Raw genomic sequence first — 13,498 nt, forward strand, 5'->3', positions numbered from 1 at the left:
AGCAGGTAGTGGGAATCATCTAACTTTGTTCTTTTTCAAAATTTGTTTATGCTATTCTAATTACTTTTCCTTTTTGTTTAAATTTAGAATAATCTTGTTAATATCTACAGATAATTGTACTTGGATTTTTTAGTAGAATTTAATTGAATCTATAAAACGATTTGGGGAAAGTTGGACATCTTAACAATATTTACTTTTCCAACCCATGAACATGACATATCTCTTCATTTATTTAGATTTTTAAATTTCTTTCATCGGTGTTTTGTAGTTTTCAGCGTATAGTTTGTGCATGTATTTTGTTAGGTTTATACCTATTTTATTTTTGATTAGTGCTATTGTGAATGGTATTTTTAATTTTTTTTTAGAAATTTTTATTTTCTTAGTCTATTTTGTGTTGCTACCACAGAATACCACAGACTGGGTAGTTTATACAGAAAAGAAACTTATGTCTTACAGTTCTGGAGGCTTAAAAGTACAAAAGCATGGTGCTGGCACTGGTGAGAGCCTTCTTGATGCACCATACCATGCTGGAAGGCATCACAGGACAAGAGGGGCGTAAGAGAAAGAGCCAAACTAACTTTTATGACAGACCCACTCTTGTGATAACTAACTCTCCTGTGATAATCTATTAACACATTAATCCATTAATGGCAGAACCCTCATGACTCAATCACCTCTTAAAAGGCCTTACTTCTTAATACTGTTAGATTGGGGATTAAGCTTCCACATGAATTTTAGAGACAAAAACATTCAACGGCAGCGACCCTTTAATATTTAATTGACATTTTAATTGAGGTAATTGTAGATTCACTTCAGTTGTAAGAAATACAGAGAGATACTATGTAGGCTTCACCCACTTTCTCCCAGTGGTTACACCTTGCAAAACTGTATTATAATATCACAACCAAGATATTGATATTGAAACAGTAAAGTTATAGAACCTTTCCATTATCACAAAGATACCTCATGTAGCCCTTTTATGGCCACAACTATCTTCTCCCTTTGACCCATCCCTAACCTTTGGCAGCCATTAATTTGTTCTTTCTATGATTTTTGTCATTTCAAGAATATTGTGTATCCATAACCATACATATGTGACTTCTGGGGATTGCTTTTTTTTAAAATCAGAATAATTAACCTAGAAAGTCACCCAAGGTGTTACACGTATCAGTAGTTTGTTCCTTTTTAATTGCTAGTAGTATTACATAGTATGCATACACCACAGTTTAGCCATTTATCCGTTAAGGGATATCTGGATTGTTTCCAGTTTTGGCTATTATAAATAAAGCTGCTGTGGACATTCATGCAGAGGTTTTTGTGTGACCATAAGTTTTTATTTCTCTGATATAAACATCCAAGAAGAAAAATGCTGTATTCTATGATAGTTGCAATTTTTAGTTTTACCGGAAGCTACCAAATGGTTGTCCAGAGTGGCTGTTTTATATCTCCACCAGAAATATGTGACAGATAGAATTTAGCCCCATTCTTGTGAGTTATTTGATGTTGTCAATATTTTTAATTTTAGCCATTTTAATTGGTGTATAGTGGTATCTCATCGTGGTGGTGGTGGTAGTGGTGGTTCTTCTTCTTCTTTTTGTTGTTGTTGTTGTTCTTCTTCTTCCTCCTTCTCTCTCTTTCTCCTCCCCCTCTTCCTCCTTCTTCTCTTCTTCCTTTTTTTTCTTTTCTTTTGTGTGTGTGTGTGTGTGTGTGTGTGTGTGTGACTGAGTCTTGCTCTGTCACCCAGGCTGGAGTGCAGTGGCATGATCATAGCTCACTGTAATCTCAAACTTCTGGGCTCAGTTGATCCTCCTACCTCAGCCTCCCGAGTAGCTGGGACTACAGGCATGTGCCACCGTGCCCAGGTCGTTTTTTTAAAATTTTTTTTTGTACAGACAGGGCTTTGCTGTATTACCCAGGCTGGTCTCAAACTCTTGACCTCAAGTGATCCTCCCATTTCAGTCACCCAAAGTGCTAGGATTACAGGTGTGAGCCACTATGCCTGGCTCATTGTGGTTTTAATTTTCATTTTTCAAATGGCTAACGACGTTGAATATATTTTCATGTGCTTACTTGCCATCTGTATATCCTCTTTAGTGAAACAAATAGTACTGTTTTGTTAAATTTTACTTTCTGGTTGTTTATTGTTAGTGTATAGACACATATTTAATGTGTATATTTTGACCTTATGTCCTGGTGATTTAACTAAACTTATTTATTAATTCAAGGAGCTTTGCTTTAGATTCTATGGGAGTTTCTTTTTTTTATTTAGATTATCATGTCACCTGTTAATAGAGACATTTTATTTCTTCCTTTTCAATATGGATAGCTTTTATTTCCTTTTTATGGTTTATTGCCTTGGTTAAGACTTCTAGTAGGTTTTAGGTAGACGAGAAGAGAGCAGATATCCTTAGGAGGATCCTTTCTTGTTTCTTTTTCCTTTCTTAGGAGGAAAACATGTAGTCTTTTGCAATTAAGTATGATGTTATAGATTTTTTTTTTGTATATGCCCCTTATCAGTTGATCAGTTGAGTAAGTCTTTCTATTCCAAGTTTGCCGAGAGGTTTAAAAAAAGTACAAATGGATGTTGAATTTTGTCCTATGCTTTGATTTGTTCATATGGTTTTTTCTTGACTTTTTTCCAAATTTTTAAAAAATAAATTTCATTGTGTATATTTAAGGTATACAACATGATGTTATGGGATATATTTAGATGGTAAAAAGATTTCTGTATTGAGGCAAAGTAGCTTATCCATTATTTCACAGATTTGCCCATTTTTTGATTTTGTGGCAAAAGCCACTAAAAGCCACTTGTTTAGCATGAATCCCAAATACAGTACAATTTTATTTACATAGAGTCCTCATTTTGTACATTAGATGTCTAGACTTGGTCATCCTACATATCTGCTACTTTATGTCCTCTGACCTACTTCTCCCCATTTCCTCCCCACTTCCCACTCCTGTGCCTGGTAACCACTGTTTTGTTTTCTATCTCTGTATATTTGATTTTTTTTTTTTTGGATTTCACATATAAATGAGACCATGCAATATTATTCTTTCTCTGTCTGGCTTATTTTACTTAGTATCATGTCCTCTAGGCTCATTCATGTTGTGACAAATGGATCTCATTCTTCTTTAGGGCTGAATTGTATGTATATATACACTGCAGTTTCATTGTCCATTTGTCTATCAACAGAGAGTTAGGTTGTTTCCATATCTTGGCTATTGTGAATGATGCTGCAATGAACATGGGAGTGCAGATATCTTTGTGAGATGGTGATTTCATTTCCTTTGGTTATATGCCCAGAAGAGGGGTTGCTGGGTCATATGGTGGTTCTATTTTTTTTTAATTTTAGTTTTTAGAAACCTCCATACTGTTTTTCGTATGGCTCTACCAACCTACATTCCTACCAACAGTGTACAAGAGTTCCCTTTTATCCACACCTTTGCCAACATTTCTTCTTTTTTGACTTTTTGATAATAGCCATTCTAATGGGTGTGAGGTAGTATCTCATAGTGGTTTTGGTGTTCATTTCCATACCTGAGACTGGGTAATTTATAAGAAAAGAGGTTTAATTGGCTCATAGTTCTGCAGGCTGTGTAGGAAACATAACACTAGCATCTACTTCTGGGGAGGCCTCTGGAAGTTTACAGTCGTGGCAGAAAGTGAAGTGGAAGCTTGCATGTTATATGGCAAAAGCAGGAGTGAGAGAGTTAAGTGCTAAACACTTGTAAACAGCCAGATCTCGCGAGAGGTCACTCACTATCACAAGGACAGCAACGGGGATGGTGCTAAACCATTCATGAGAAATCCCCATGATCCAATAACTTCGCCCCAGACCTCATTTCCAACATTGGGGATTACATTTCAATATGAGATTTAGGCAGGAACACACATTCGAACTATATCAGTGATATTGAGCACCTTTTCATAGACCTGTTGGTGATTTTTATGTCTTATTTGGACAAATGTCTGTTCAAGTCTTTTGCCTGTTTTTAATTGGGTCATTTGTTTTTCTATGATTGAGTTGCATCAGTTCTTTATGAATTTTAAATGTTAAACCCTTATCAAATGTTGATTTGCAAATATTTTTCCCAATTTGTAAGTTGCCATTTGATTTCATTGTTTCCTTTGCTGTGCAAAAGACTCTTAGTTTGGTGTAGTCTCATTTATTTACTTTTGATTTGTGGCCTGAGCTTTTGGTATGATATCCAAATAAATAAATAAATCATTGCCAAGACCATTTTCTGGGAACTATTCCCGTGTATTCTCTTCTAGGAGTTTTATAGTTTCTGGCCTTACATTGATGTTGATTATGCATTTCGTGTTGAATTTTGTATATGGTGCAAGAGAATGGTCTAATTTTATTCTGCCTGTGAAAATCTAGTTTTTCCAGCACCATTTATTGAAGAGATTATCCTTTCCCCATTGTGTTCTTTTGGTGGCTTTGTCAAAAATTAGTTGACTATATATCTTTGAATTCATTTCTGAGCTCTTGATTCTGTTGCAGTGGTCCATGTTTATATCAGCAACTTACTGTTTTGATTACCATAGCTTTGTAATGTAATTTAAAATAATGATGTGTGATGATTTTTGACTCGAACCAAGCTTGCATTTGTGGAGTGAATGCTACTTGGTTATGAGGTATTGCTCATTTTAGATATAGCTGGATTTAATTTGCTAATATTTTGTTGAGTTTTTTTGCCTCTCAGTTCATGAGGAACATTTGTCAATAGTGTGTTTTTCTTTTCTTGTTTTTTGGCTTTGATATTAGGATATGTTGGCCTCATTCTTCTTAAGTGTTCTGGAAGAGATTAAGCAAAATTAGTGTTACTTCTGTCCAGAATGTTTGGTAGAATTTACCAGTGAAAACCACTGGGCTTGGGCTTTTCTTTATTGGAAAATTTTATTCACAAATTCTATTTGATTTCAAAATGTAGGACTATTAATGTCAATTTTTAAAGCTGAGATTTGGTATCTTTCAAATAATTGGTCAATTTCATCTTTCAGCATTTCCCTTTTATCTTTCTCTTATTGTCTGTAGGGTCTGTAGTGATAATCATACTTCATTGCGGATATGGGTAATTTGTGCCTTATCTCCTTTTTCTTCATCAGTCTGGGTAGAAGTTACACAAATTTTTATTGATTTGTTTCAAAGATCAGCTTTTGATTTTTTTCGTCTATTTTTATTGTTCTCAATTTCATTGATTTCTCTTTTTTTTTTTTTTTTGAGAAAAGGTCTCACTCTGTGACTCAGGCTGGAGTGCAGCTCACTGCAGCCTCAACCTCCCAGGTTTAGGTGATCTTCCCACCTCAGCCCTGCAAGTAGCAGGGACTACTGGCACACACCACCATGCCCAGACAATTTTTTGTACTTTTTGGTAGGGACGGGGTTTTGCCATGTTGCCCAGGTTGGTCTTGAACTCCTGGGCTCAAGCAATCCACCCCACTCAGCCTCCTAAAGTGCTAAGACCACAGGCATAAGCCACTGTGCCAGGCTGATTTCTGTTTTTAACCTTTACTATTTTCTTCCTTTTGTTTGTTTTGGGTTTGTTTTGTTCTTAACTAATTTCTTAATGGGGAAGCTTACATGATTAATATGAACCCTTTATTCTTTCCTATATAAGCATTTGATGCTAAAAATTTTACGCTAGGCACCACTTTAACTGTATCTCATGCTTTAATACATCTTATTTTCATTTTCATTCAATTAAAAATATTTTTAAAAATTTCCTTTGATTCTATTTTACAGTGAGTTGTACACTGTTTATATTTTTTTGCAGATATCTTTTCATGATTTACTTCTAATTTAATTACATTACAATCAGAGATCGTTCTTTGCATGATTTCAGTTCTTTTAAATTTGTTAAGTTTGGTTTTATGGCTCAGAATATGGGCCATCATGTTACATATTCAGTGTGCACTTGAAATATGTATTTTGCTTTTAGTAAGTGGAGTGTTTCTTAAATGTCAACTAGGAGAAGGTTGTTGATGGTGTTATTCAGGTCTTCTATATTCTTGCTTGTTTTCTGGGTCTCTCATTAACTGAGAAAGGATAATCGAAGTCTCTAAGTATAATTGTGGGTTTGTCTATTTCCTAATTCCGTTTTATTAGTTCTTGCATCATATATTTTGGAGCATACACCTTGTTAAAAGTACATACACATTTGGAAATGCTATGTAGCTTGGTGGATTGACCCTTTATCACTATAAAATGTTTTTTTTCCTACATAATTATTTTCCTTGTTCCAAAGTCTGCTTTGTTTGATATTAGTATAGCTTCTCCAGCTTTCTTTATATTAGTGTTTGCATGGTATGTCTTTTTCCATATTTTTACTTTTAACTTATCTTTATAAACACATTTAAAGTGAATTTTTTTGTAGATAACATATAGTTGCATCAAATTTTTAAAGTTTAATTTGATAATCTCTATTCTTTAATAGGTACAGTTTACATTTAATGTAATTATTAAAATAGTTGGACTTAGGGCTACCATTTTATTATTAGTTTTTTATTTGTTATCCTTTTTTTGTTCCTCCACCTCCATTTCCTGCCTTCTTCTGGGTTATTTGAATTTTTTTCTTTTGAGACGGAGTCTTGCTTTGTTGCTCAGGGTGGAGTGCAGTGGCGCGATCTCAGCTCACTGCAAGCTCTGCCTCCAGGTTCAAGCAATTCTCCTGCCTCAGCCTCCCAAGTAGCTGGGACTACAGGCGCCTACCACCACGCCTGGCTAATTTCTTGTATTTTTAGTAGAGACAGGGTTTCATCGTGTTAGCCAGGATGGTCTTGATCTCCTGACCTCGTGATCCGCCCACCTTAACCTCCCAAAGTGCTGGGATTACAGATGTGAGCCACCGTGCCTGGCCTTGAATATTTTTTGGTATTTAATTTTATCTGTCGGCTGTTTGTATATATCTCTTTGAATTATTTTAGTTGTTTTTCTAGTGATTACCATATACAAACTTAGCTTTACACAATCTACTTAGAGGGAATAGTTTATCACTTCAAGTGAAATATATAAACCTTGTCACTTTACCCTCCTCGATTTGTGTCATAGTTGTCATTTTCATTATATCTACATAACTTGAGAACCCTATAGATAAGGTTATTTTTGCTATTAACAATAAATATGTTAAAGAACTTAGTATAGTAAAATATTATGTTACCCAGATATTTACCATTTCTGTTGCTCTCTTTCGTTCTTATGTTGATATTTCCCTCTGATATCATTTCCCTTGAGCTTTAGAATTTATTTTAGCATTTCATTAAGAAATCTGCTGGCAACAAGTCTCTTGGTTTTTCTTCATCTGAGTATGCTTTGTTTTGCCTTCATTCCTGAAGGATATTTTTGCTGGATATAAAGTTCTGGTTAGCAGTTCTTTTCTTTCATCACTTAAAAGATATGTCACTGTCATCTAGCCTGTGTGATTTCTGAAGAGAAATTTGCAATTATTTAAGCCATTGTGCTCTTAAAGGCATATATGGTTTTCCTCTGGTTGCCTTTATATTTTTTTTCCTCATCTTTGGTTTTCAGCAGTCTGAGTATGATGTTTTCGGGTATGGTTTTATAAGTTTACTTTGGTAGGAGTGTGCTGAGCTTCTTGAATCTCCAGTTTTGTCTTTCACTCAGTTTGAGAAGTTTTCAGCCATTATTTCTTCAAATATTTTTTCTATGATTACCTCTTTCTTTCATCTCTTCTTCCGCCAATTAAAATTCCACCTTATATCCAACCATCACTTTGGCTTTGAAGCTGCCACTTGATATTGACACTTGGTAGATGTAGTATGACTATTCTTATGTGTCTCTATCTACTGATGAGGATCCTACTCCTTTAGTACTATTAAAGAGTACTCTTTTTAGATCCTGCTCTTTCAGGACTCCATTGATATACATGTCAGATCTTTTTATTATTATTCCACAGGTTGCTGAGGGCTTGTTCATTTTTTTCTGTCTCTCTTTTTCTCTGTTCTTTAGATTGTTTAATTTCTATTGATCCATCTTCAAATTCACTGACTCTTTCCACTGTCATCTGCATATTGCTATTGCATCCATCTAGTGGATTTTTAAATTTCCAATATTGTGTATTTCAGTTCTAAAATGTCCACCTGGTTCCATTTTCTGGTTACTGTTTCTCAGCAATTAATTTCTATCTTTCATTCATTTTAACAGTGTTCATCTTTACCTTATGGAGGATTATTGAAGAGCTGCCCTAAAGTCCTTGCCTGATAATTCCACTATTGGTGTAATTTTGGGGTTGACATCTGTTGATTGTGGGTTTTCCTTAATATTGATCCATTTTTCCTGGCTTTTTGTATGTCAAATTATTTTGGATTATACCATGAACATTTTGAATATTGTATTAGTCTGTTTTCACACTGCTGATAAAGACATATTTGAGACTAGGTAATTTATAAAGAAAAAGAGGTTTAATGGACTCACAGTTCTATATGGCTGGGGAGGCCTCACAGTCATGGTGGAAGGCAAAAGGCATGTCTTACATGGTGGCAGGAAAGACAGAATGAGAGCCAAGCAAAAGGGAAAACCCCTTATAAAACCATCAGACCTCATGACACTTATTCACTACCTTAAGAACAGTATGGAGGAAACCACCCCCATGATTCAATTATCTCCCACTGGGTCCCTCCCACAACATGTGGGAATTATGAGAGCTACAATTCAAGATGAGATCTGGGTGGGGACACAGCCAAACCATATCAAACATTATGTGGTGAGGCTCAAGGTCCTGTTAAAATTCTGTGGAGAAGTGTTGATTTTATCTGTTTAAGCCGGCAACCAACCAAGTTTCCTTTTTCCAGCTCTTCTTTTTGTGATTTCTTTTATACTCTCCAACTCTCAAGATGTCCCTTTTTATAGTTTCTGCAGCCAGAAAGAGTCTTCTCAAAATTTTAGCCTCCTATGATGTCATGCAGTTCACACAATTGGCGATGCCTTCACAGTGAGGTAGCAGGAGAAAAGAGAGAGAGGGGGGAAAAAACAAAACAAAACATATTTTCTCTCCACTATTTACACAGCAGGACTTCCTCTTGCTTCGTTCCTCTGGTCATTGAGATGGATTTTTCTTGGGGTTTAGGTACTCATGCTAAAGGAAAAAAAAAAGAGGGAATCATAATCTCTAGCAGAGATTATGATAGAGGACTTTTCCTCTATCCTCAGACTGGAAAGAAGGGGCTTCTCCTGGAGTTTTTGCTATCAGTGTTTGCTTCCCAGTTCTAGAATGCAGTCTGCACTCAGGTCAAATAAGGGGAAAAAAGGAGAATAAAAATCCACAAACTGTACCCTTATGAGTCCTTATTTATTTTTGCTTTAGTTCCCAATGCACCTGTCATTGTGTACTTTTCAAAGTCCTCAGGCAGTTGATTTTTGTACTCTGTTCAGAGTTCTTAGTTGTAATCAGTGGGATTGATAGGCTGTAGTCAGCTTACTCCATTTGGGCTGGCACCAGAAGCCTACATATGTTTTCAATATCTACTTTTTTACACTTAAAATATTTTATAAACATTTTTCCATGCCATTATACATTCTCCCATAACATAATTTTTAAGACTGCATATTCATTCGAGTGTTTATATTGATTGTCTTAGTGAATATATGAATAAATAAATCTTTACACACATCTGTGATTATTTTCTTAGGATAAATTCTTTTTTTTTTTTTTTTTTTTGCAGTTGCAAAATTTAATAGGGTGAAAACAGAGCTCCTATACAATGGGAGGGGACCCAAAAGGGGTTGCCACTCCCTGCTCAAATGCCTGTGTTTATATCCCAATCATTGTCCCTGCCCCATGCTCTCAGGCGGTGTATGATTTGACTATTTCTTTACCTCCTCTTTTTAGCCTAATTTGTATTTTAGTGAGCCCTCTTTATACCTGATTGGCTGGGTGTGAGCTGAGTTACAAGCCCTGTGTTTAAAGGTAGGTGCGGTCACCTTTCCCAGCTAGGCTTAGGAATTCTTAGTCGGCCTAGGAAATCCAGCTAATCGTGTCTCTCAGTCCCACCTCTCAACAGGAAAACCCAAGTGCTGTTGGGGAGGTTGGCTGACAACCGCTCTTAACTGCTTCATGCTGAATTGGGGTGTAGTAGGGGTCATGCAGTTGAGATTTCCTTGGGAGAGGTGCCTTCAATGTCATCAACATTGGAGCATGGGCTAGCAGGCCAGTCCATGGGTCCGCAGTAGATCTTAGTCATGGACTGCATCTGGGGCTGCATTTGAAGAACCATTTGTAGTTTTACAGCTTCGATTCTGGAAGAGACAAACTTAACAAGGAGGTTAAAGATACAAGGATTGAAATGTATGGCCTGAAGTGCAGGGGCATATGAGTGTGGGCAGTGAAAGTGGGGTTTCCTTTAGAAAAATTCCAATACAATGGGGCATCAATATTTCCAGGAAGCCACATTCTCCATAGAAGCTCTTGGTACGGGGAGCTACTGGTAGTACAGCGGCATACAGGGGGTGCAGTGAGAGTGAAAGCGGGTAAGAGAACAATAAAAAGAAAAATATGACAAAGGAGGGCCAAGGGGATCTACGATTCTAGTTACTTTCCTCACGGTTGTCGCTTGAAGAGCAGGCACAGATCCTCTAGAGGTTCACAGGAATAGCTAGCGTTGTCTCCTGGATTTTCAGGTTCCTTTGGCAGTATCCAGGGTTTGGCTCGAATGTGACGTATCCAAGACTCCACTCCAGCCACTTAACTGCGGTTGGGGTAGATAAAATGACTGGGTAGGGTCCTTCCCAGGATGTGTCTAGGGATGGGGAATTAAGAGGGAAGGGACTTGACTAATACCATGTCACCAGGGTGGAATAATTCCTTTCCCTCCTCTCGGGGACAGGTTCCCTGTAATGTTTTAAGAACTCGTTGATATTTGGCTAAGGAGGTGATGTCTGCAACTAAGTTGGCAGTCTCTCAGTCAAGCACAAGGTCATTGGTTAGGAAGGGCTGTCCATACAGCATCTCATATGGACTAAGTCCCGCTTTTTGGGGAGAGTTTCAGATTCTTAGTAAGGCTATAGGCAACAGAGCAGGCCATGCAAGGTGGGTTTCTTGGGTTAGCCTTTTTAGATGTCATTTGAGTGTTTCATTCATTTTCTCAACTTTTCCTGAGGATTGTGGCCTCCAGGCACAGTGTAAGTGATATTGTATACCTAACGCCTGGGATACTCCCTGGGTTACTGCAGCCTTGAAAGCAGGGCCATTGTCACTCTGTAAACCTCGGGGAAGTCCGAATCTGGGAATTATTTCATGAATTAGTACCTTTATTACCTCTTGGGCCTTTTCTGTCCTACAAGGGAAGGCCTCCACCCAACCAGTGAAAGTACCCAGATCAGTAGATACTGAAATCCCTGAGATTTGGGCATGTGGGTAAAATCTAGTTGCTAGTCTTCTCCTGGGTAATGGCCTGGTCTTTGTTCTCCTGAAGGAGCTTGGCAATAAGGCAGGGGATTATTTCTTTGGCACACTTCACAGGCCCTGACTATCTGCTTGACAGTTTTGAAAAGGCCTGGTCCAGTAAATAATGATTTGGCCATCTGATGGGTGCTGTCAATGCCTAAATGAAAGGTCTGATGAAGGGTTTTAAGTAATTTCCATTGGTTAGCTGCAGGCAAAAGTATTTTTTCTTTGGTGGCTAGCCATCCTGAGGAGAGGAAACTATGTCCTTGTGAGTTTCCCCATTCCATTTCTTCTGCTGAGTACTGGAGCTTGGTTTCCCAGAGGGGATTACCCCATACTAGGGGTCCTTCTATAAGCATTTCTAATGGAGAGTCCTGCCTTGTGCCTCTTTTGGCTTCAATATCCGCTTGGCGATTCCCTTATATTTCCCTTTCCTTTCCTTTCTGATGACCCCAGCAATGTAAGACTGCCATCTCTTTAGGTTTCTGTACAGCCAATAATAATAATAATAATCTCCTAATGGTTTCCTGATGTTTGATAGGTGTTCCCTCGGAAGTTAGGAATTCCCTTTCTCTCCATATTGCTGCATATAGGTAAGCATACTTAGTCTGTATATATATTTACCCTTTTTCCTTCTCCTAATTCTAGTGCCTGAGTGAGGGCTATTAGTTCTGCCAGCTAAGCACTAGTTCCTGGAGTGAGGGGATTACTTTCAAGTATTGCATTGTCACTGAACACTGCGTACGCTGCCTTTCGAAGTCCTTTTTCTACAAAGGAGCTTCCATCAGTATACAAGTTGAGGTCGGGATCAGTCAAGGGAACCTCTAAAAGGTCCCCTTGAGCGGCATAGGTTTGAGCAATTACTTGTTGACAGTTATGTTCTATCTTTTCTTCATTGTCTGGAAGAAATGTGGCTGGATTAAGAGTTGCACAAGTGTGCAGTCACAGCACTGGTCCTTCAAGTAATAGAGCCCGATATTTAAGCAAACGGTTGTCTGACAACCACAAGTCCCCTTCAGCAGTGAGTATGCCATTCACGTCATGAGATGTCCACACAGTAAGATCTCTTCCTTATATCATTTTAACTGCTTTAGCTACTAAGACTGCTACTGCTGCCACTACCCATAAACAATGAGGCCAACCCTTTGCCACTGCATCAATTTCCTTACTCAGGTATGCCACAGGTTGCAAGCTGGTCCCTCGGACCTGTGTAAGGACTCTTAGAGCTATTCATGTTTTTTCTGTGACATATAAAGAAAAGTCTTGCCTCGTTGGTAAGCTTAACACTGGGGCTTGGGTTAGGCCCTTCTTTAGGACCTGAAAAGCCGCTTCTGCTTCAGGTGTCCATCTTACTAAATGGGTATTGGCTTTCTGAGTTTCCTTAATTAGTGTGTATAATGGCCTGGCTATTTTGCCGTACCTGGTAATCCATATTCGGCAGAAGCCTGTTATGCCAAGGAACCTTCTTAATTGCTTCAGGGTTTTGGGATGAGGATAAGCCAGTATAGGCTGGATACGTTCCTCACTGAGGGCCCTGGTGCCTTTGGATAATTTTAGCTGTAAGTATTTAACCTGCTGTAAGCAGAGCTGAGCCTTTGGTTTGGAAACCTTGTAGCCACAAGTGGCGAGGAAATTTAAAAGCGCTTGGGTGGCTTGATGGCACAAGGTTTCTGAATGGGCAGCTAGAAGTAAATCATCCATGTACTGAAGGACACGAGTGTCCAAGTATGAGAACTGGCTCAAGTCTTGGGCTAATGTCTGGCCAAATAGATGGGGGCTATCCCTGAACCCTTGGGGTAAAACAGTCCAGGTGAGTTGAGACGTTGGGTTCGAAGGATCTTCAAAGGCAAACAAGAATTGAGAGTCAGGATGTACAGGGATGCAGAAAAAAGCATCCTTAAGGTCCAGGACTATAAACCACTCTGCTTCCTCTAGTATTTGGGAAAGTGGAGTATAAGGGTTAGGTACAGCTGGGTATAGAGGGACAATGGTCTCATTGATAATCCTGAGAACTTGCACTAAACTCCACTGTCCATTGGGTTTCTGTACTCCTAAAATTGGAGTATTGCAGGGGCTATTGCATGATTTTACT

The 13,498-nt window shown here is 38.1% G+C and overlaps 1 protein-coding gene across 11 annotated transcripts in view; it reads left to right on the forward strand.

The window, feature by feature from the left end:
• The window catches only part of AIG1 (androgen induced 1), a 290,545-nt gene that overhangs the window by 10,922 nt on the left and 266,125 nt on the right, over positions 1–13,498 (forward strand). The gene's annotated exons all lie outside the window — the stretch shown is intronic.

Source organism: Pongo abelii, chromosome 5 (assembly GCF_028885655.2).
Source record: "Pongo abelii isolate AG06213 chromosome 5, NHGRI_mPonAbe1-v2.0_pri, whole genome shotgun sequence".
Classification (NCBI taxonomy): Eukaryota; Metazoa; Chordata; class Mammalia; order Primates; family Hominidae; genus Pongo; species Pongo abelii.